This window comes from Cynocephalus volans, chromosome X (assembly GCF_027409185.1).
Source record: "Cynocephalus volans isolate mCynVol1 chromosome X, mCynVol1.pri, whole genome shotgun sequence".
NCBI classification, from domain to species: Eukaryota; Metazoa; Chordata; class Mammalia; order Dermoptera; family Cynocephalidae; genus Cynocephalus; species Cynocephalus volans.
The window spans coordinates 145,660,509-145,683,535 of record NC_084478.1 but is presented as its reverse complement, the minus strand read 5'-3'; the positions used below and the strand labels follow the sequence as shown (position 1 = coordinate 145,683,535).

The 23,027-nt window shown below is 42.2% G+C and overlaps 1 pseudogene; it reads right to left on the bottom strand.

Moving 5' to 3' along the window:
• Positions 1-2,114: 2,114 nt before the first annotated feature.
• LOC134368440 (eukaryotic translation initiation factor 1-like) overlaps positions 2,115-23,027 on the bottom strand; it is a 132,527-nt pseudogene continuing 111,614 nt past the window's right edge.

The following is a 23,027-nucleotide window of genomic DNA, read 5'->3' as shown; positions in this document are numbered from 1 at the left end:
TAACACTTCCTGAATGAAGATGCTACACTTGCGTTGGAAGATCTCCGGATTAAAGTGGAGCTGTTGCCCCTGACTTGAGTCCCTGTACAATTTGTTCTTGGAAATGACCTTGGGCTGCAGCTGGGATCTGGCATTCCCTTGGCAGCTGTAAAGCTGTCGGAGGAAGCAAAGAGCTCAGAAGTTTCCTATGAGCCATGGTAGCTGCAATATAGTCTCCTGGGAAAGTTATACCTTGTAACTCGGCTGTTTTCTTCTGTTATTCTAGCCCATGAGGAACTCTGGACAGCAAACTGGCTTTCTTGTTTCACCTAAAAACACAAAACAGGAAAGGCAAATGCGATGATGAAAAGAAAAACAACGGTATCCCTGAAGAAAAGCAAAGTGCTTTTGGAACTCTTTGTAAACACTTCTCCTCCATTTAGGGGGTTATGTAAGAGTTTACTAGACAAATACCTTGACCTACGGTGGACCCTCTCATTTAAACCCCATTCATTTGAATTTCAGACAAGGGTTGAGTTAAAGTTTCTTTTGCTCCAGCTATAAATAAATGCTTTGCTGAGCAAATTAATAGTATAAACCTAAATGCCTGGAAGACGTAAAGGGAACATGTTTTAACCCCCTCAAGCACTGCAGATGTATACACTGACATAAAAAAATAATATACTGATTAAAAATCATTCTTACTCATTCAGTGGATTCTCCAAGGAGTTCTATGCAGTCATTTTGTTAGGCTAAACCTAATGACTGTAAGAAAACAACCTTGGAACAAGCTTGTGGGGTCTGGCATACCCCACCTCTGCTTTAGATCACTTTGTGTATGCATATAATAAGCTTTAGGGCTTTAGCATTCCTTGACATTTAGTTTAGTTATTTTATCAACTGTTTTCAAAGGGGTCTTTAAAAGACTTCATGTCCCCTCATATTTCATGGTATTATTTGAGCTAAGTATGTTTTGAATATATTGCAGCTGAGCCTCTGGAGATAAGTGGAAATTTTGAATGGTGTGGTCTCCAGGGCCTAGACTGGCCACCTACCCTATGAGTCCTTTCTTCATGGCCCAGGAAGAACAAGCTGCCCCTCCCCCACGGCCACCGCACCTGGCGCAGACTTCTGTCGCAGCAGACACCCACCGCGCAGCCCTGCGTGGGCTTTGTGCATAGGTCTGTCTCCTTCACTAGACTGTTAACACCTCCAGGGAAGGGGTCCTTCCTGATTGCTCTCTAAAGCTTTTAACAACGATTTCAGTTACACGAGTAATACTTGAGAACAGTTTCATTGTCAAAAAAGAGAGAAAAAAAAAGTATTCTTTGACTCTCCTATTCCAGTTCCTTCCATATCCATCTAAATTCTGTTTAGTTTTGAATTTTTATTTTATTTTTAATTGGGGTTACAAACACATGACATTAAATTTATCATCTTAACCATTTTAAGTACACAGTTCAGTAGTGTTAAGTATATTCACATTGTTGTGCAATAGATCTCTAGAACTTTTTCATCTTGCAAATCTGAAACTCTATGCCCATTAAATACCAATTCCTCCTGCCCCCTCCACCCGGTCCTTGGCAACCACCTTTCTACTTTGTTTCTATGATTTTGACAATTTTAGATACTTCACATAAGTAGAATCATACATTATTTGTCTTTCTGTGACAGGCTTATTTCTCTTAGCTTGATGTCCTCCAGCTTCATCCATGTTGTCGCATATTGCAAGACTTCCTTCTTTTTTATGGCCAAATAATAGTCCATTGAATGGATATGCCACATTCTATTTATCCATTTATTTGTCAATGGACAGTTGGGTTGTTTCCACCTCTTGGCTATTGTGAATAATGCTGCAATGGGTGTGCAGATATATCTCTGAGATCCTGTTCTTTCAGATATATACTCAGTAGTGGGGTTGCTGGTTCCTATGAAAGTTCTATTTTTATTTTATTTTATTTTTTGCTCTTTTCAGTTTATTGCACGAAGGAGTTACACTAGTCCAAGCTAAAAGTTGATACCAGATTGTTACATTATACAAGCTGTGAGGTTTTTAAACTGGTGACAAGGGACAGAAGGGAAATTCTATTCATTGTAAGGGAATCCTCACTTAAGCCTCAGTGAGCCACAGGCACTTAACACCCATGCACCTTTAGCTGATGTCTTTAGCCAGTCCAGTCTGTATGAGGAACTGGCATATGTTCTGGCACTGATCACCCTGTAGCTGCATTAATTCTCCATACCCTGGATGTTCAATTACAGTACCATGGCAGGCAAATTTCTTCTTAAACGCCTTCACTAGTTTCTTTTTATCTTACTCATCAGCGATCCCTCGGACAGTAGTAAGAGCCTTTCTGCTGTTTCTCTGTTGAATTCCTTTTTTTTTTTTTTTTTGTCTTTTTTGTGACCGGTAAGGGGATCGCAACCCTTGGCTTGGTGTCGCCCGCACCGCGCTCAGCCAGTGAGTGCACTGGCCATCCCTATATAGGATCCGAACCCGTGGCGGGAGCGCCACTGCGCACCCAAGCGCCACACTCTCCCGAGTGCGCCACGGGGCCGGCCCTCTCTGTTGAATTCTTATGTGGAGATCATCCTCAGTGCAAGCAGGAAGCAGGTCATCACTCTTACTTGCTTCAGCAAAGGAGTTGAAAAAGTGGAGGTTCTGGATAGCGGACGTACAATACAATTCCTTTTCCTTGGTGGAAACGGCCTGCAGGAGGTGGCAGGGGGATAAGGTGGGTGGGGGGACAGGGTGTTGGGAAGAAAGGAGGCTCAAGGGGGAGGGGGCTGCTGAGTCCTTGGTGGCAGCTCAGTGACTGCGCTATTTTTAATTTTTTGAGGAACCTCCATTCTGCTTTCCGTAGTAGCTGCACCATTTTACATTCCCACCAACAGTGCACAAGGGTTCTCTTTTCTCCACATCCTTGCCAACATTTGTTTATCTGTTATTTTGATATTGGTCATTTTAACAGGTGTGAGGTCATAGCTCATTGTCATTTTGATTTGTATTGCCTAATGATTAAAGCATCACTATATTCCTGTTGGCCGTTCGTATCTCTCTCTCTCTCTCTCTTTTTAATGTCTACTTTTGCCCATTTTTAAATTGAGTTATTTATTTTTTTGCTATTGAGTTGTAGGAGTTTCTTGTATATTTTGGAGATTAACCCCTTATCAGATATGTGGTTCGCAGATATTTTCTCCCGTTCCATAGGTTGCCTTTTCACTCTGTTAACCGTTTCCTTTGCCATGCGGAAGTTTCTTAGTTTAATGTAGTTCCACTTGTCTATTCTTGCTTTTGTTGCCTGTGCTATAAAAGAAACAACTAATTTTTGCAGGTTGATTTTGTATCTCGCAGTTTTGCTGAAATCAAAATTATCAGGTTTTTGGTGAAATCTTCAGGGTTTTTCTACATATAAGATCATGTCATGTCATCTACAAAAAGTGATAATTTTATTTATTCTTTTCCAATTTGGATGCCTTTTATTTTCTTTTCTTGCCTAAGTGTTCTGGCTAGGACTTCCTGTATCATGTTGAACAGAAGTGGCAAGAGTGGGCATCTTTGTCTTGTTCCTGATCTTAGAGAAAAAGCTTTCAGTCTTTTACTATTGAATATGATGTTAGTTGTGGGCTGTTCATATACAGCCTGTATTATGTTGAGGCAGTTTCCTTCTTTTCCTAGTTTATTGAGTGTTTTTATAATGAAAGAGTGCTGAATTTTGTCAAATGCTTTTTCTGCATCAATTGAGATGATTTTGTTGTTTTTGTTCTCCATTTTGTTAATATGGTATATTACACTGATGGTATGTTGAACTATCCTAGCATTCCAGGTTTAATTCCAACCTGGTCGTGGCATATAATCCTTTTAGTGTGCTGTTGAGTTCAACTTGCTAGTACATTCATGTGCTGCATAACAATGTTTTGGTCAATGATGGACCACATATATAATGGAGGCTAGAGCAATAGACTATAGCATATAGCCTAGGGGTGTAGTAGGCTATACTATCTAGGAGTGTGCAAGTACACTCTGTGACATTTGCCCAATGACTAAATTGCCTAATGACACATTTTTTTCAGAACATATCCCTGTTGTCAAGAAACACATAATTGTATCAATGAGTTTTTTCGTCATTATTTATCAGGGATATTGGTCTGTAGTTTTCATTTCTTGTTGCATCTTTGTCTTGCTTTGGTATCAGAGTAATGCTCGTTTCATAGCATGAGTTTGGACATGTTCCCTCCTCTTTATCCGGATCTTTTTGATGCATTTACACAGGTATATGTATGTACAGAAATCTATAGTTTTGCTTAGAGTGTGTTATTAAACCCTAAAAGGTATCAGACCACCAGATTTTTCTGCTTATGTTATGCAACAGTCTGGCTTGGACAGCTTTCTGAGGTGGGATGTATTGAGCTCTCCCAATTCTTTTAAGCTGCTACACGGTCTTCAATAAATATTTCTTGCCTTCTCTATTCCAGGCACTGTGCTAACCTTTAGGTATCAGTGGAGAAAACATAGGTGTTGGTACAGAACCGTGAACAAGACAGGCAAGGCCTCTGTTCTCAGGGAGCTTACATTCTAGTTAGAGGAGAGAGACAGTAACTCAATCCATAAGATAATTTCTGATTATTATGAAAAACGCTCTAAGGAAATAAAAGGGTCACATGATGGCAAGGCCTAGAGGTTGGTGGGTTCTTTAAGTGGTCATGGAAGGCCCCTCTGAAATGGTAGCATTTGAGCTATCTTCAAGAAGCCATCCATGTGACATGTAAATGTTTGTTGAATGAATGAGTGAATAAGTAAATAAAATATTTACAGAATGAATGAATACAAGGTGATTTCTGGTATAAACAGATGTTTATGATTCCATTGTGTATGTAGCTCTGTATGACTATAGCTGGCTACAGAGGGTTAATCCCCCACCAAGGATAGGTCATGGGGCAGGTAAGATCAGATGTCAGGAGATTATATGTTGCTCTAACTCAAGAAGGGGCCCACTTGAGAAAACTTTCAAAACCAGGCTTTTTGCTATTGGGTAACATGAGGCTTTGAAGCTCACAGGCAGTTGCTCTTCTCCATAAGGGCAGGGTTTAAGAAATGAGGTGCCATGAGCTTAGTGTGGATAAAATCACCTGCTCTGCACCACCTGGCACAGGCAATTATAGGATGTGTTCCTGCAGGAAAGGTTGAACTGAGAATGACGGGTGAATTAAAGGGCACAAGGAAAAGTGAGGAGGAGCTGGGGTGGCATCAGACATTCCCAGAACAGGGCCACCATTGGAGACCATGGTGTGAGCTCCCTCTCTTCATCTTAGGCTGATGAAAAAATGAGAAAGCCCCTATTAAGTCTCTATCTCCTTCCTCTCTGGGGTGGGGGTGGGGGGGCACAGATAGGAGCAGCTCTGCCAGGAAGATGGGGGAACCATTGGAGACAGAGTTGATGTCAGAGTCAGAGACACTGTCCTTACTGGCACTGCTGCCTTTTGGGTAGGCAACAAAGATAGGAGTGGCTATGAGGTTTGGGTGGCCAGCCCAGAGAATACCCTGTAGCTTTACCCCCAGAAGGGTGACAGTAGCAGCTTTCGGCCAGAGATGAGCCTTTTCACTTGTTGACGTCTTATGTAAGCAGCTCACGGTGCCCATGGGAATTTGGTTGGGTATTCACGAGTCACTAACCTGAAAAGCAGTTCTGATGTTTTCTCTTTTGATCCTAAAAGGAGTTTACATATTGATGGGTATGTGTGTACACACACACACACACACACACACACACACACACACACACACACGCATACATACACGCATACACACACGCATACACACATCCGAAAGTACATTGCATGACTGTGGTCCCTTAACCACACTTGCCATAATCAGACATGGATTCAAACCACTTAACCTTGAAGTATAGTGCCATTAAATAACTGGACTGGGAGTTGGGAGTCTTGGGTCTTGGCCTGTGACATTTCACATGCCTCCTAACCTCTCTGGGCAACAGTTTCCTCATCTGTAAAATGATGAGGCTGGATTAGATGATCTCAACGGCCCCTTTCAGCACAAGAGTTAATGATTATATCACTTCTGCAAATGTAGATATTCCTATGGGGCCCATGGTGATTTCGTGCAAACCACAGAGGTCAAATGGGCCCAAGCCTCTCGGGTTTGGAGGAGGAAACACAGTACATTATTTATAAGATTCTGTAGATTCAGAAGTAGTTGGGTTTGTCAAATATGTGATGAAGAAGAAAATTAGAAACACAAGATTAAATATGAAGGGACAAGAAGAAAAGATCAAAGTGTCGGAGCCTTATCCCCCAGTTGCAAAGTGCACCTGTTGAGGACTCCCCCCATGCCACCAGCTGGAGACAGGGACTGAATAGGACAGCTGAATAAGGGCCCCAGAGCTGGGCCCTATTCAGTGGCCCTTCCCTACCCTTTAGCTTTGGGGGCACAGTCAGCCGGATCCTTGGACCCAAGCAAGCCTCCCGTTTAACTGCTCCCTTTCCTTTGTTCCTGACTTTAGAGGAACAACCTTCATTCAGGGAAAAATCCTGCAGAATATATCAGCGACTCTAGCAGTCAAAGTTTGGAATATTTCAAGTTTTTTTCATTTTGGATTCATTCGCTCCCAATGGTGTGAAAATCTGCTTTCAACAAATTTTCCCTGGGGCTCGCCATTTAGCTCACTTGGTTAGAGCGCGATGTTATACAACAAGGTCAAGAGTTCGGATCCTCTTACTGGCCATCCAACAAACAAATTTTCCCTTGAATGTTCTATAGTAATAAGAGATGGCTACAGAGTTGGAGCTATTTCTCTCCTCTCCAGATGAATCTAAGGTAGCATTAGATGAAACCGTTTTGTCAACATAGTAGAGCAGAGAAATTAAAGGTATCCAGATTCCCCACCCCAGCCACTGAAGTTAAGAGCAGCAAGCAGAAGTTTGGGAAATAGCTGTTTAGAGGTTTTCAATCATTGCAGTAATTGTTTTTAAAAGAATAGCAGCTTGGAATGTTCTGCTTTTTATGTTGATGTCACTGAGTCCACAGCAGGCAGTTAATGGCAGGGACCTGCATTTCATGTAGGCCACGGAGCCTCCACCGTGAAATTGAGGAGGGGGTGCCAAAAGCCCTGGGTTGTGGAGCTGCAAGACTTGCTCCTGCCAAAGCACGAGGCCCAGGCCCCCCCAGGCGACACCATAACTCAGAAGACTGGATCCTGCTGAAGCTATCTGTACTGGCCAGGGCAAGATCTCTTCAGAGGAGGCCCTACTGTCTGGGGCATGGTGACCACAGGAAAGGTGAAGCCACAGGGGGGGAAGTAGGTGGTCCAAAGAAGCAGCTGTGAGGGTCAGGGGCCCTGGCACACCTGATTCCAGAGCAATAAGGGAGTGGCTACTGGAAACTCCATGGATCAGAAACTGCATGTGGAGCTGCCAGGTTAAAGAAAGGAAAAAGAAATGAATAGATACATGGAGGGGCCATGTTAATAGGGTAATGGAGCAGGAGAAAGGGCAAGAATGATATTCACAAGGAGAGAAAGAGAATGAGACAAGATGGTGGCAATGCTCCTCAAAGAAATTAGAATATTTAAAGTAAGGGTATACTTATTTATCTTTTTCTGTAGATTGTGCTGGGGAGGTTTGGGGGTGTGTCTTGAAGGCCCTGTGGCCTGGCAGATGCTTGTCTCCATCCCCATCTTGCTTGGGGCTGCCTGACACTGAGGCTTTGGTTGGAGGTTGCTCTCAGTTCTGACCTCTTGCTCTGGTGCCCTGCACGGTGCCCTTTCTCTGCCCCCTCTCCTTCTGGCTCCCTCCTCCCTTCCTCCTCTTCTCCTCTTTTTCTCCTACATTTGCCAGCACTACCTCCCCTCCAGCTAGTCTGAGGTCCTCCATTTTTAGTGCCTGCCTCTAACAAAACTGAGGGTTAGATAGGATGCAGGGATGCCATGTTACGGTGACAGAATTCCAGTTAAGGACATCAAGTATGCGGTGTGGCCAGCAGGAATATTGGCCTTTTTCTGCAGAACTGAGAAGCAATCCAGAGCCTGTGGAGTTTGTCAAATGTAGCTCTCACCTCCTGGTAATATCCTCTGGGGCCTCGTGTGGAGACACTTCTGACGACTGCCTCCCTGTCTCAATAAGGTCATGCTAATGGTATGCTGTCTGTTGCAGTAAGATTTGTGGATCGCCCAGATCAGCATACATAGAAACAAAAAAAGACATATTAAGATCCACTTTATGTTTACCAGCCCGAAGTGAATGTGCTTTATAGACCCCAAATGTGTAGATCAAGGTTGCCAACTTTTCATGCCTCTAGCAGACTTCCCAAGCTCTGACCGTATCAGCAACCTGTGGCCCTTCAGGCCCTGTGGGAACTGACGACAGTAAGTGGGTAAATTTGCCAAAGGGTGGCAGAAACAGGGCTTACTTTGAGACGTTGGCCCTACTGATATGGTAAGCATATTTTCCAAGCACCCCTCAAAAGCAAAAAAATCAGGACCCATGATATGATCAGGCTGAATGTGCTTCCATGAATGACAAGGGAAACTATTTGAAATTGAGACTGTTGTATAAAATACAGGGCATGTGTTTGCCAGAACTATGACAACCACTACTTTCTGTAAACCCCGAGAAGGGCCACTGTAGGATTGCCAGGGTCCCTTTGGAAATCTGGACTTAGTTCCTATGGCTCTCTTCCCCACCCCCACACCCTCTCCAGTCCTCACAGCTTTTGGTAGCATTTAGAAGGCCTTAGTAATTGCTGAAGGCAAATGATAGAAGACAGATTTTGAAAAGGACAGCACTGTTGTTGCTAACATCATGGGCATTGTTTGTTAGGGTTTGTTGCTTTTGGAGGCAGATAGGAAGAAGGAAGAGGGATTCAATCAAGCCCTTCCAGCTAGAAGTCTGTGAGCTGCAAGACCTGGTGCTGCTGCTGGGCCAGCGTCTGCCAGAGATAAAGCAGGCCCTTTCTTTCTTGGGCTTTCTCTGCCTACTGCTTCTTAGTACACGCTGTAGCTACACAGAGGTAAACAGAGATCCTGAATGGTTTTCAGTCCCCTCTTGGCTTTCTGGCTATGTATTTTAGATACTTTAAAAAAAGAAAAAAATAAAGAGCAAAGTTGACGTTCCCAGGAGGTTCTTGGGAAACACTGCACTGTAGATCAGGGTTTCCTGGAACAGCAGCAGGTTGGAGTGTAGAAATCCCCTTCTCCCATGACCATTCCAGAATTCTTTGATGCCAGAGTATTCTATAGAAGAAAAAAGCCAATGTTTTCTTCGGAGAGAAAAATTTAGCATATGTGTTAGTTTTTTATTGTGAAGGAATAAAGATTATTGCAAACTTTTTATCCACTCACGATGTCACACAGAGCATGTCTTGAGTTACTGCACGAACTTGATGTTCTGCACAGGATCAGAGGAGGGGGGACTTCCTAAGAATCCGGTATTTCTTCAAATAAACACTAGGTGGCATGGAGAACTTAATAAATAGAAAACACTAATATCACAAACTGGAAAATAGAGTATGATCCTCTCCTCCCTTTTGCAGCGATGATAAAATCTCCCTGTCAAAGTTCAACAAAAAGCTTCAGCAATATGGCTCATTTGCTTATTGAGGCATCCACAAAGAGAACCAGGCTGGAGGAATTAGTTCGCAAAATGTTTCCTTACAATCTTTCCTGGAGTATCATTTTATAAACATGATGATAAATTCAAAAATATAATTGTTACCATGACCAGATTCCTTAATGGAAAACAGTCTATTTCTGTCAGTGTGGACATGTTTTTCATTTGAGAAATCCTAACAGACTTTTCCCCCTCCCTCTTTTCTTTTATGAAATCAGCCAAGGGGGTGGGAGGGGGACGGGGCGGGGTAAAGCAGACTCTGATCACTCTTCTCCAGACATCCCTTTGGATTAAAAGGCAGGATTTTCCCTGCCATATTGACATTCCCAGCATGTTCATTTCGCTATCTATGTTCAGGGCTGGAAAGAGGAGTGAGCATCTTGCCCATAGCACCAAGTGTGAAAACCTCGGGAGCAGGTGTCCTAGCTATAGGTCAATGCAGATCACTTCTGACCATACTATAACCTCGCCTTTGCTTAGCAAACTCTGCAGGGTAAAGCAAAGCTCTAAAGCACAAAGACATTCTGGGCCCACCAGGTGTTCATTATTAGAACAAGGCTCCCTTAAGGGCCTCTTCTGGCCTTCTGGTAAAGTCCTCAAACACACAAAGTTCCCAGCACCTTAGCGATACCATGGCGCTGCCCCTGCCATAACACCAGTAGTAAAGGCAGAGGTAAAGGTTGTGGCCACTTACAGCAATGGAGAGATGCTCCTTCCAAGTGTAGTTTGTAAGAATAAGAGTCAGGTAGAAAAGCGACGACTCTGAAAGGCTTTAGCCGTGGTAAGGAACACTGTCTTAGCACAGCTCAAACCTGTGCTGGAATAGTTCAAAATCTCACCCCTAGTCAGAGGACCTGAAGTCAGTCACCAAGTTGCTCAGATCCAGTCTTCACGGAGACAGTGATCAGATGCCAGGCAAAGTGAATTTGTGACTCAGCCCTGCCCTTTACTGGCTGTGTGATCTCTCTGACTCTTCCCGAGCCTCTGTGTCTGCATCCATGAATTGGTAATCATAACAGCCACCCAACCTCTCAGGGTTGTTTGGAGGAGTAAACCAAATGGGTGGGTACTTCGTCGGCCCCGCCATACCGCAGTATCATTATTCCAAGCAGGACAAGGAGACCCTGGACTGCACTTCTCTTGTTTTCTCGCTTTCAGACAAAGCAGCCAGAACAGGACAGTCCAATTCTGCAGACGGATTCCAGCAACGTGAACCTAAATGACCACCCTCTCACCCCATATTTAGAAGGTGTCTCCTCACCTAATTTTCTGTGGCTTTGGTTTTGCTTTTTCACTATTGTTCCTTCTTAAAGGAAATTCTGCACACAAGATGTCTGTTCAACCCACTTTAACTCACAGATTTGTAACAGTCCAATTTTTGTTAAAGAAATCATGTTAATTTCCACAGATCAGAATTTAAAACACACACACACATGCATGCACATATTTAAGCAGAATTTAAGCAGAATTTTAAATTGAGGGAATAGTTTCTTTTTGAGGTTTTTGGGGGATGTTATGTTGAAGACCATTATAACATGGTTACATTTTCACTGAAATTTTGGACGTCTCTATATTTTTCATATTCCCTTTCTCCCTGGAAATGAAGTCTGCCAATACAAATTCAGCAAGGATGACATCCACTTCATTAGTGTACTGCGCTCCTCAGAAGTGATGGGTTGTTTAAAAATTAATCAGGAAAATCCTTTTCTATAAAAATTACCATGTCCTAAATATCCAATTTTGCAAATGTGGATTTTTTTTTCTAAGAGAGATTCTCCTTTATCCCCCCAACATTGTATGATGAAAAATTTTAAACATATAGAAAACTTGAAATATTTTTACAGTGACCATCCATATACCTATCACTTAGGTTTTACCACCAACGTTTGACTGTATTTGCTTTGTCACATATCTATGGACCCATACATCCCTCCACCGTCCACTACACCATCTTCTTTTCTTGATGCACATATGTGGATTCTGGCCTATGGAATTTGCTCAAAACGACGTCCATCTGTTGGGGCTCCTACTTACTTAAAAAGAAAGATCTATGTTCCCCTAGAGCCTTTATTTTCCCTGGTGAGCTGTTCTGCCTCACTGATGGTCTGTTAGCCATAGCTCAGTGAACTCAAGGCCAAACCACCCCAATCCTGTGCTGTACCTGGGGCTCAGGCTAAATGAAAGATGTTCTGGGACCCTTGTGACTGGGTACCATCACGTGCATAGTGTCTCTTCCTCTCCTTCCACTCCATTTTTCTTGAAGTCAAATCAATCTGCAGTCCCACCATCATTTCCCTAGATTAAACATGGGCCCCCTACAGCTTACATACCCAAAGTTCAGGCTTTCATTATTTTCACTGGCTTGGAAGGAGAGCAGACAACCTATGCTGGGTTTTCGAGTGTTTTCTTTGTCCTCCATTTTCGTACTTTGATCCTGCTTCCTGGTGGTCTTTTTTTATCTCACTCAAGAAAAATGTCTGATGACATTTATTATTTTTATCTAGATGACACCCAAAAAACCTGTGACTATCCACTCAGAGCTGCCCTTCCCTCAAATACACTAAACTCTAAAAGTAAGTACTTCTCAATCAAAAGTTTCATTCTCACATTGTAATAGATCTCAGATAAAAGAACATGACTGAGGATTAACTAAAGACATTTATACTAAGGTGTAAGAGGCGGATAGACCCTATTCTTCCAGAGATTGATTACATTTGAAAAGACAGAAGTGCTTCTTAGTGCAAATGGATCTTACAATGGTAATGCATAAGATGAGGCCCATCCTAAGCCACCCTCGTCTACTTCCAGACCTGTGCTCTCCCTGTTCCCTTCACCCCTATGTACACAGAATGAGAATTTGTTATGTCTGACTCTGTCTTCAGAGAGGTTGCCAACCCCTGCTCTAGACCGCCAGCACAAAAGGCATACTTCTCCCTTTGATTTGAGCTTGTCTCCTGCCACTGCCTTGAGTAAATAACATCTTAAAGTGTCTTAGGTAGTTCCCAGAAAGTTTAGGAGTTTTCTAAACGTGAGAGAGTTGCACAGAACATCTGGGTGGTAGGCTTTTGGCAATGCTTCAAGCATCCCATTGTCACTCACAGCTGGGCCCCATCTGCCCGGGTGGGCATTTGGAAATTCCGAAAGTAAAAAGTCTCTTTATTGTTTTACCCTTTTTAAAAATTGGTTATGCATATTCATGGGATACAAAGCTGACCGTCACCACTTGTGCCCAAGATGTGATGGCCAAATCAGTACTATCAAGAATGCCCATTACCACAAATTGCCATTATTCCCAATTAATCCCAGACCTTCCTCCCTCCTCCCTGCCCCCACACCACCCTGTCACCGTAGGTGACACCCTAGCTCTACCTCTGCAAGTCCAACGTGCCACTGTGGTCTTTCTTTCCTTCCTTCTTTCTCTCTTAGCTCCCACTTATGAGTGAGAACATGGGGCCCAGAGAATTGAAATAACTTGCTCAGTTAGGGTCAAACAGCTAATGAAGGTCAGAACTCAATTTCAGGTCTTCTAATTCCTAGATTATAGGAACACACTAATTGAGTTGATAAGAAAAGCCGACTTCTCAGAGTATTGCTTGTATGAAACAGAAAGATTTGGGTTGGGGACAGTTGATATATGGTCTTTAAAACTGACCTTTGGATGGTGGCACTTCCATTCTTCCTCAAGAACTGAGCTAAATAATTATTCAAACTAGGTAGAATGCTCTGTAGCTAAGAATTATTACAGATAGAGCATGTTGAGCTCCAGGGCCAGCATGTTATTTGAGATCTGGGTGGAATCTTTGTGCTGTCCATTTCTACAAAATAAATCATATTCCAACAGATGACTCACTACCGCACATCTGAAGACAGCAAGGATTAATAGCAGTCCAAGCCACTTGGCCAAAGTAATCCTCAACTTGGGTTACCTTGTGAATCTTTCAAACCAATCCCTCCACCCTTCTTAGCAATCCCAAGGGTTCACATTCTTTCTATCTTCCCTTCTATGAATAAGTGCCAACTCTGATCAGCAACAGAAGTTGGATTCTAAAAGCAAAGTGGACAAGTGCCAATTTTCAAAGTCTTCTTTGAAGACTCTGTTGCACTCTGCTTTCCCACGAGCCTCTCACCTGCATCCAAGCCAAACATTACAGATGGGGCCTAGTGCAATACCGTGTTTGCTGTGGTTTCAAAAGCAAGCTTTAAAACCAAACCCAATCTCTTAATGATAACCTTTGAACTGTTTGCCACTGTTGGGTAGTTGAAGTGGAACAATATAAGCATTCTTGCTTATCTTCAGATTGGATCTATTTGTCATCAAAATAATTGGTTGAAAAGTTAAAAAAAAAAAAAAAAGCAGACAAAACAGTTTTTTTGTGTGTCATCTAGATAAAAATACACTGAAACAGTCTGTACCTGCACACAGAATTCAGGAAATTGGTTTGTATCCAAAGATGCAGCCTAATTTTAGAAAGTGTATAGTCCATCAAATAGGATGTGCAAAAATAAGTCACTCTTTGGGATGGGTCAGACACAAATGATAGATGGAACTAGAGAGGAAGACTGCTTTTTAAAGAGATGGAGTTATCAAAGCTGATCAGAAGAGATTTCAGCATTATGCTGAACTCTGAAACCCAAGTTCTGTCACTCAGCATCAGTATCTGTCTTTGATGCTCAAAATCCCCATGACTCGAGATGATTTCTGCCTCAGCATTTAGCAGCTACCATCAAGTCAACCAGTGATCCAAATCACTCAGGTATTGTGCAAGAAACTAGTCATGGAAAACTTATTTACTTATTTTTTTCATCAAAAATCTCTCAACCTCACTTGGACAGAAATGGAAAATGACATTTCAAACTTTAATCCCTTAATATGTAGTCTGGTTCTTTCCAAAGGTTGCAAGGTTTCCAAGTTCTGGAATTTATAACTAACTAACCATATGGAAACAGAATGTTCTACATATCTTGGCTTCCCAAGTATTGTCAGAGTACGAGTGGCTCTCATTGACACTGTGCAGGAACATACATGCAGGCAGTTGTCATTCAGCCACACTCCTTGCCAGCCAGGGAAAACCCTTTCCTCTCATAAGACTAGTCTCCTTACCAGGCGACACCCATTCAATGTTAAATTCCCCCCACCAAGTCTCTGCCCTTGCTGCTCCCCCACCCCACATGGACTGACTTTCTTGCTTATCTTTCAAGATCCATCTCTGATTCCACCTTGCTGTGAAGCTTTCTGTGACTACTCCAGCTGATAGGGATCTCCCCAATTTCTCAAAGCCCAATGGGACTTATTTATATCATACAAGTTGACACGCTTTCTTTATTGATCTTGCTGTCCCCACCCACTCTGCTCCAGTCGATTCTCTAATCATATCACAACTGCCACAGCTAAACTCCCAAACTAGTCCCTCAGAGAACAACAGTGGGCTTTAAAGTCAGACAGATGTATCTTCAACTTGGAGCTCCTCCACTTTCTAGCTGTGGGAATGGTTTGAATACCTCTCTGTGTCTCCCTCAGTTTCTTCATCTAACAGGAACGATGGTACCTATTTCACAGGGTTGTCATGGGAGGACATTTGCAATGTGCCAGGCACAATGTGTGGTATATAACAAGCTGGTTTAATAAATGGTAAATACGTATGTACCTCCCCACGATGTCTAGCCCAGTGCAGGGTACACAATGGGTAATGGATCATGAATTGATTCATGAATATATTTTTAATGCAGTTTCCCCAAGAATTGGGTTATAAAATAATAATTCTAGAGTTATAAGGCTGGGAAAGGTCGTAAGAACTCATCTTACTCTCATGTATTTATTAATATGGAAATATGTTCATAATCTGTCATTAAGCCAAAAAGGCAGTTTCTTAAAGAGGATGTTTGTGATCTGTATGCATTTGTGTGTGTATGTACATAAAATCTCTCTCTCTCTCTCTTTATATATATACATATAATATATATATACACACATACATACATATATATGTATATGTAGTTTAGTTGGGAAGTATGCACCAAAATGCTAACAGTGGTTGAGCAAAATGTTAAGAGTGGTTATTTCTAATCAATAGGATCTTACACAGTTTTAATTTTTTTCTTCTTGGCTGATCTGTATTAATTTTCTGTTATGAATATGTATTACTTGTGTAAATAAGACATAATAAATGATTTTTAAAATACCATATATATAATAGACATATAGTTTAGATAGGGTCTGAGAGGCAGGGAAAATGCAAAAATTAAAAAAAATTGTTTAAGGTCGTGGGATTATGAGTGCTTTCTCAGCCCCCAAATTTGCTGTTTGTTATTGTTTCACTATCTTTACAATAAAGTTTTAGTTTATAGAAATAATTTTCTAAATCAGCCCTATGCTTTTATGCTGGTCAAATTCATTTCTGGTCAATAAATGATTAGGCTGTTCTTGCCAGGCAGTATTCTGAGAAGAAAATCTTCTTCAGCATTTAGAATTAACTATATAAAATGTCTTGACCAATCTGTTAACTGGCTTCTTTCTGATGGATCACAATTATTTATTTGTTCAAAATTTTTTTCCCAGCAATCCCACTACTGGGTATATATCCAAAGGAATGGAAATTATCATGTCAAAGGGATACCTGCACTCCCATGTTTATTACAGCTCTATTTACAACAGCTAAGATATGGAACCAACCTAAATGTCTGTCAATGGATGACTGGATAAAGAAACTGTGGTATCTATACACCATGGAATACTACTCAGCCATAAAAAAGAATGAAATTCTGCCATTTGCAGCAACATGGATGAGCTTGGAGAAAATTATGTTAAGTGAAATAAGATGGGCACAGAAAGAAAATATAACATGTTCTCACTCATAAGTGGGAGTTAAAAAGAAAGAAAAAGAAGGAAGGAAAGAAAGAAAGAAAGAGAGAGAGAAAGAAACAAAAGTTGAACTTTCAGAAGGAGAAAGCAGCACTGTGGTTACTAGAGGTGGGAAAGAGGGGAGGGGGACAGTGAGAGGTTGGCTAACAGACACAAGACAGCTAGATAGGAAAAACAAGTCCTACTGGTGTACAGTGAAGCTAGGCATTTACGATTAACATTAATTTACTGCATGTTATCAAATGGCTAGAAGAGAGATCGGAGGTCCACATCACAAAAAATGATGAAGTTGTGTAATGATGAACATGTAATTACCCTGATTTGATCATTACACATTGTATACATATACTGATATTCAACTCTATACCCCAATTATTTTGACTCTGATACTCCATGCCATGTGGATCCTTTGTAGAATTTCTGCATTATTCCATGGCTCTGGGAACTGAGAAGCTCTTGTCTTGGTGGCCAGGGAGGGGGCACAAGCCTCTGCTTGTGTGCATCAGCCCATTTGGGTCGCCCTTCTATAAAGCTAGCAGCACGGTGCCTACCAAGGCTATGAGTACCTCTGGGATGCAGACTGTCCTTTCTCCCCATCTGCTCTCTCAGCAATTGTCCTGTCCTAGACAGTGCCTCCCCCTCCATCCCACCTGGTCGTGGTGACCAGCTCAGGACTGTGATATGGAGCTCTGACTCATAACCTATATGACCACACAACCTGGATTTGTAGCAGGGGTAGAAAAGTGGGAGCAAGGCCAGGGGACACAGGGTCGGGTTACAAGAGTCTTGTTCCTTTCTCTGTTAGCTTTAGGAACAGCTAAGCACGTGCTTACAGCAGTCACCTGGATTTTAAGCTCAGATTGCTTTCCAGTTAACAACAATAAGAATAGAAAATATGTACCGGGTGCTTATTATGCGTCAGACACTTATCTGTACAATGGAGATGTACCAGCGAACAAACAGACAAAAGTCCCTTCCCTCATGGACTAAATATAGTGTTGCGGAGACGCTCTCAAACCTGATGAGGCCTTTTTAATTCCAAGCAAAAGAGAATATAAGGCAGATGAGCTCTGGATTAAGAACTAACCTAGCACACTCCACATTTTTCAGTGGTGTGGCAGACCACTGGAGCCTTATCTCCTTGTTTCATGCGAAGTGTCTTTCTGCCAGGAAATATGCATTTTCATCATGAACACTCGTTTTGATCTATTCTGAACGATCTTTGACCATCTTCTGTCCTTGTGGAAAATAGCCCCAGAGGCCACGCTTTCAGCTTCTGGGACAAGGTGAGCATAGGGGGTACACAAACTTCCTAACTTTCATGATGAGGTGGATGAAAGAGTAGTTGTCTTACTACATAGAAATATACTGCAGGGAATATCATTTTCTAGCGACAGTGAAAGGGAATGCCATAGAAAAAAATATACTACCCACTAAAGAATTATTTTACGTAAAATGTAACTGACTATGTTATAACATGATTTGTATACAATGTTCTGATTATATTTATATCTTTGTTTTAAGACTGCTAAAGAGTGGGACTTTTTTCAGTGATAACTTAACTAAGGCGTCCCATGTTTAGCCAAGATCTTTCCAGGATTAGCTTAGAAAATGATGGATCAAAGGTATAGTTTCATCCATTTGTCAGTTTTCTTTGTGAGGGGTTGTGTTTGTGTGTGTGTGAGTGAGAGAGAGAGAGAGAGAATTGTTTTGTTCAGAGAACTTGGCCCGAAGCTTATGACAATGCTTTAACGAATCCCCTGGCATTGGAATCCAAGCATTGATTTTTATTAAACGTTGGGGCTTTTGTAATTCTCACTGAGCTGAGGTCAGAGCTGGTGGAGCGCTGCCCGGTTGCATGCCCTGATAACCACAGCCACTTGGTATATCGTCTTAATGGCCAGTAAAACCTACTCCTCCTCCTCCCCACCGTGACTGTCATTACTTCAGAAATGCCCCAAAATGGCACTAAATGATGTGCAAACACACCAGATGGATTGCTAATCTCTTTTCGAGGCTTTCTTAATGGTGCATTCATAGCCCCTTTGAGCAAACTCAATTTCTCTCTGTGCACTCTATTTCCACTTTTACAATTTTAGAAGAAATCATTTTGGCAAACATATTTTGTGACTTGGATGAGAGGTCATTTATACAATCATTGTAACCATCTAAAACTAGCTGAAACAGGTTTTATTTTCCTATGTCAGGTTATTTCAAAGTTATCGTCTAGGGTATAAACTGAACATGCACCGAAAGACGACCTTGCCCTCCAGATGACCCCAGGAACCTGAAAATTCTCTACCAAGACGCCATATCCTGATTAGACCAATCAGAGGACTGGATTCAGAATTGGCCAATGAGCTCCTGACTTTATCAGCCTATCCCCCTTTGCCACGTCATCTGGCCTGACTTGGATTTAGCCAATCAGGGATTCTAAATACCCTTTAAAAGCCTGTTCAGCCCCTGGTGAGGTGAGACTGTTTTTGCTGTCTCTATGCCAGTCGAATTCACGAATACTTTCTTCTTGCAAAAGCCGGTGCCCTGGTATTAATTTCTGTGAGCATTGGATAACATCGGTTACCTACTGTGTTGATAAGCAGCAACTCCGGTCACAAAAAGATAGATGCCTATTCATCTGTCACAGGTGAGACACATAAGTGGATCTGTAGCCTTTTATAAAAACTTTGGGGCTTCTCCAGGTAAATCTTGGCTGGGGGAGGGCAGTGAATAGAAAAAGAAAAGTCAGGTCTTTGGGTCTTCACCTTTACACTGATCACCAGATCTTAAGAGAGCCTCAAAGAAGCCCAATAGAGAGGATAAAACTTGAGTGGTACAAATGCCACAGTGCTAAGGGTGGGCACTCCCTGGTCATCCATGCCAGGATGTAGCCGTGGCCCTGATCTTTGAGGGTCATTGGGCAACTGAGTGATGAGACATGATTATTTTTCCCATTGTACTAGTCAGCCCGCCCCAGATCTCTCCTGAGGGAGCCCATGGTCACCCCCAATGGAATCTCGAATCTGCCCAGAAGATATTGCTTTATACTTTAGGCCCAGTAGAAATTTTAAATATATATTTAAAACAAAACCTTGGATGGAGGTGTTCTTATCTAGGGGGCCGGGTGGGTTTGCTCTAAGCCAGTGGCTCACAACTATGGCTGTACATTAAGATCACCTGAGAAGCTTTTAAAATTCTGCAAAGTCCAGGCCTGCCCCGGACCAATTGAATCACAATTGCTAAGGGTGGGACTCAGGAGCTAGTATTTTTTCGAAGCTCTCTATGTGATTGTGATGTGTAGCCAAGGCGGGGAGCCACTGCTTTAAGTAGCTAAGACTTGAACTTCAGTGGAATCACCCAGGGAGCTTGTGGAAGTGCAGATTCAATAGATCTGGGTTGGGGGCCTGAGGTTCTGTATTTTTAACAAGCTCCCTAGGCAATTCTGAGGCTGGTGATCCATGGACTACATGTTGAGAACTCTGGCTAGTGAATTCTACCCCAGAACTTGCATGTTTCTCAGGCCTCTTCTATTGTTTAATTTCATAATGGTCCTCTCCTCATATAGCTCCCTCTGCTGCCAGTGCATATATGGGAGGCTATGGTCCCTGGGGTATAATCAGGCTGATACATTCAGATATTCACCTTGTAACTTCCAGAATAACCATAACAATATATCAAAGAGGTGCCGAGGCATGGGGCGGGGGTGGAAATGGACAGAGCACAAGGAGAGGAAAGGGGCTTATTTTAGCCTAGTAGGTAATGGAGAGGGAGTCTAGATTTGGAGTTAAGAAATCACTCTCTTGGATAGCCAGAGTTGGAAAGATCAGCCCTGCTGATACCAGAAGAGAGGGTCTGGGAAGGTCAGATGCCAGACCTCGACCTGTCCTCTACCAGGTCTTGATTCAGCACAGTCAGAGTAGAAAGCAAAAACAGGTTTAATGCAAAGAGAAAGAAATACACACTTCATAGACAAACTGCGGGCTGGCTCGAGAGTGAGCAGCAGCCATGTCTTCTCCCTGGACTCCAACTTTTATAGTTTGCTGTTCTATACCTATTCATGTTCTCTAATGAATATTTAACTAAGGGGGTCGTCTCTGGTTACGTAACTGATTATGTCACTTAGCCTTGCACATGCTCTGTTTGCTTCTTTGGAGCATGCTCATTGGTCAAATTCCAACATATACACTGAAAATTACTTTAAATATATTCAGTACTCTTTAGCACCTCCAGTGGAAGGTCATTTAAGTATAAACTCCTTTCTACTGAGCATGCTTGACCACTGAAATGACATAAGTCTGCCTCCTGCAGTCTCGATCACCCTGTATTGGTGCTGAAAATACATGCAACAAGCAACAGTAGCTCAGGACTCAGAGGAGGGGCTTGAGTCCTAGGGGAGTGGTTTGGGACCCAGGGAAGTGGCCTGAAACCCAAACCTAGGGAAACTGAGCACCTCCTATCTCAGTACCACCATCCACCACATGGAGTTTACATTCTAAAAGAGGGAGTCAATAAACAAACCAATAAATATACATTAAGTCAAGCAGCAACAAGTTCTAAGGAAAAACTCAAGTGGGGTGGGTGGATGGGGAGTTTTGGGGGTGGGGCATTGCGTGGTCAGGGAAGGTCAGTTGAGCAGAGACCTAAATGCACAAGAAAGTGAGACTGAGTCATGGGGATATTTGAAGAGTTTTCCAGGCAAGGGGCATAGCAAGTCCAATGACCCTGAGGCAGGAGAGTTCTTAATGTGTTAGTGGAATAGCAAGGAGGCTTTATTAATTTTGCAAATGCAGGTGTCTGCTTAAAGGGACACACAGCTATCAATACCTGTATATTTATTTGAAAGTCCTAAATACTGACAGTCATGGAGAAAAAGGCTAATTGTAAAGTCTGATGAGTCTTCTTGGATTCTCCAGTCCCTTGGATTCTGCTGCACTGCTGTGCTGTGGACCTTTGGGTCACGCCTACCTATGCTATACGTGTTTAGCCTAGAGTACTCAGGGGAGAGAGGAAGCCTTCCTTTGGCTCTCAGTGTAAGGCTAAGGACCCAAATCCATGTATTGGATTTTTATGGGTCAATGACTCATTCCTTTATTCATCCCTCCACTCAACAATCATTTATGACTGACTTTCTTTAGGCATAACTGTGCTAAATTCTGTGAAAGATACAAATAATTCTAAAATGGTGCACCCAGCCATCTTGAAGCTTTTTTTGGAAATATTGGGATAAATCATAATGTTTTTAAAATTATGCAATCGCAGTCTTTAAGGACTAAAGGGGATGAGAAGACATACATTGATGAACAGTTAAGAAAATAGTGATTAGTGTTAATATCAGCCCTAGACAACTGTAAGAGAAACAGCACAATGTAGAGAATGATGACATGCTAGATGAGCTGTTCAAATAAGGAAGCCTATAGCAGTTGGTCAGGGGAAGCTTCCTGGAAGCAGAGTCTCAGGTTGGGCCTTGAAATAGACACAGACGCAGAGGAAGAAGTAAAGAACAAGTGAGCAAAATGCCAACCCTTTTGAGATGCTCACTCCTGAGAAAAATGTATACTAAAGCAGTCATGCTAGCCAGTCCCATCCTCTCTGCCATTATGATCCATGATCCGTGGTGTGGAGCTGCCATAACTTTTAAAATACTTCCATTTTCTAAAATCCGATGTGTTTATGCATTCCATGCAATAAGTGAATTCTAGTTCGTAAAACAATAGCATCCTTGATTTTCAGAGAACCTGGGCCAAAGGAAGCAATTGGTCTCAATCCCAATGTGCTTCTAGTTTATGCAAATGATTCCAAATTGCCATAGCGTGATGGATGGCCTTTTCCAACTTGGGCAAGCTTTGAAGGCAGAGGTGGCTAGGGCATATTTTTCAAGCTCAGGCAGAAAAATACCTGCAAAGGCCAAGACACCTAGGTCAAATGGCTTTGGTTGGCTTGATGAAGTTGTTTCTCCTGTGGGCTTCCAAGCTCGGTGGGTGTGGTGGCTGTGACTGATGAGCTCACCTCTGGCTGTTTTTCCACACAGAGCACTGCATTCTAGTCTCTTGGACTGTGCTGGATCTTTGCTTTTAATTACAACAGCATACTGAGAATGGACAGGATTTTTGCTTTTGTTCTTGTGTTAACTCAAACCATTCCTTTAGTTTTCTTCCTTGTCCTTTCTTGTTCTTTTCTCTGGGAGATACTTTTGGAAATCCAAGTCCTCAGGGTGGTGCCTAGGATAAATAAAGTTCACAGAGTGGAGGTGGTTCATCTGTATTAGCACTGTTAGTATTTGTGCCTTTTGGATCTTTTGATGACTACTGAAGGTGGAAACCATTGGCCTAATGGTGAAGAGTTTGGTCAATGGATGAATGGATAAAGAAAATGTGGGGTGTGTGTATAACAGAATATTACTCAGCCTTAAAAAAGAAGGAAATTCTGCCATTTCTGACAACATGAATGAACCTGGAAGGCATTATGCTAAGTGAAATAAGCCAGACACATAAAGACAAATACTAAATGATCTCACTTATATGCAGAATCTATAATAGTTAAACCACAGAGGCAGAAAATACAATAGTGG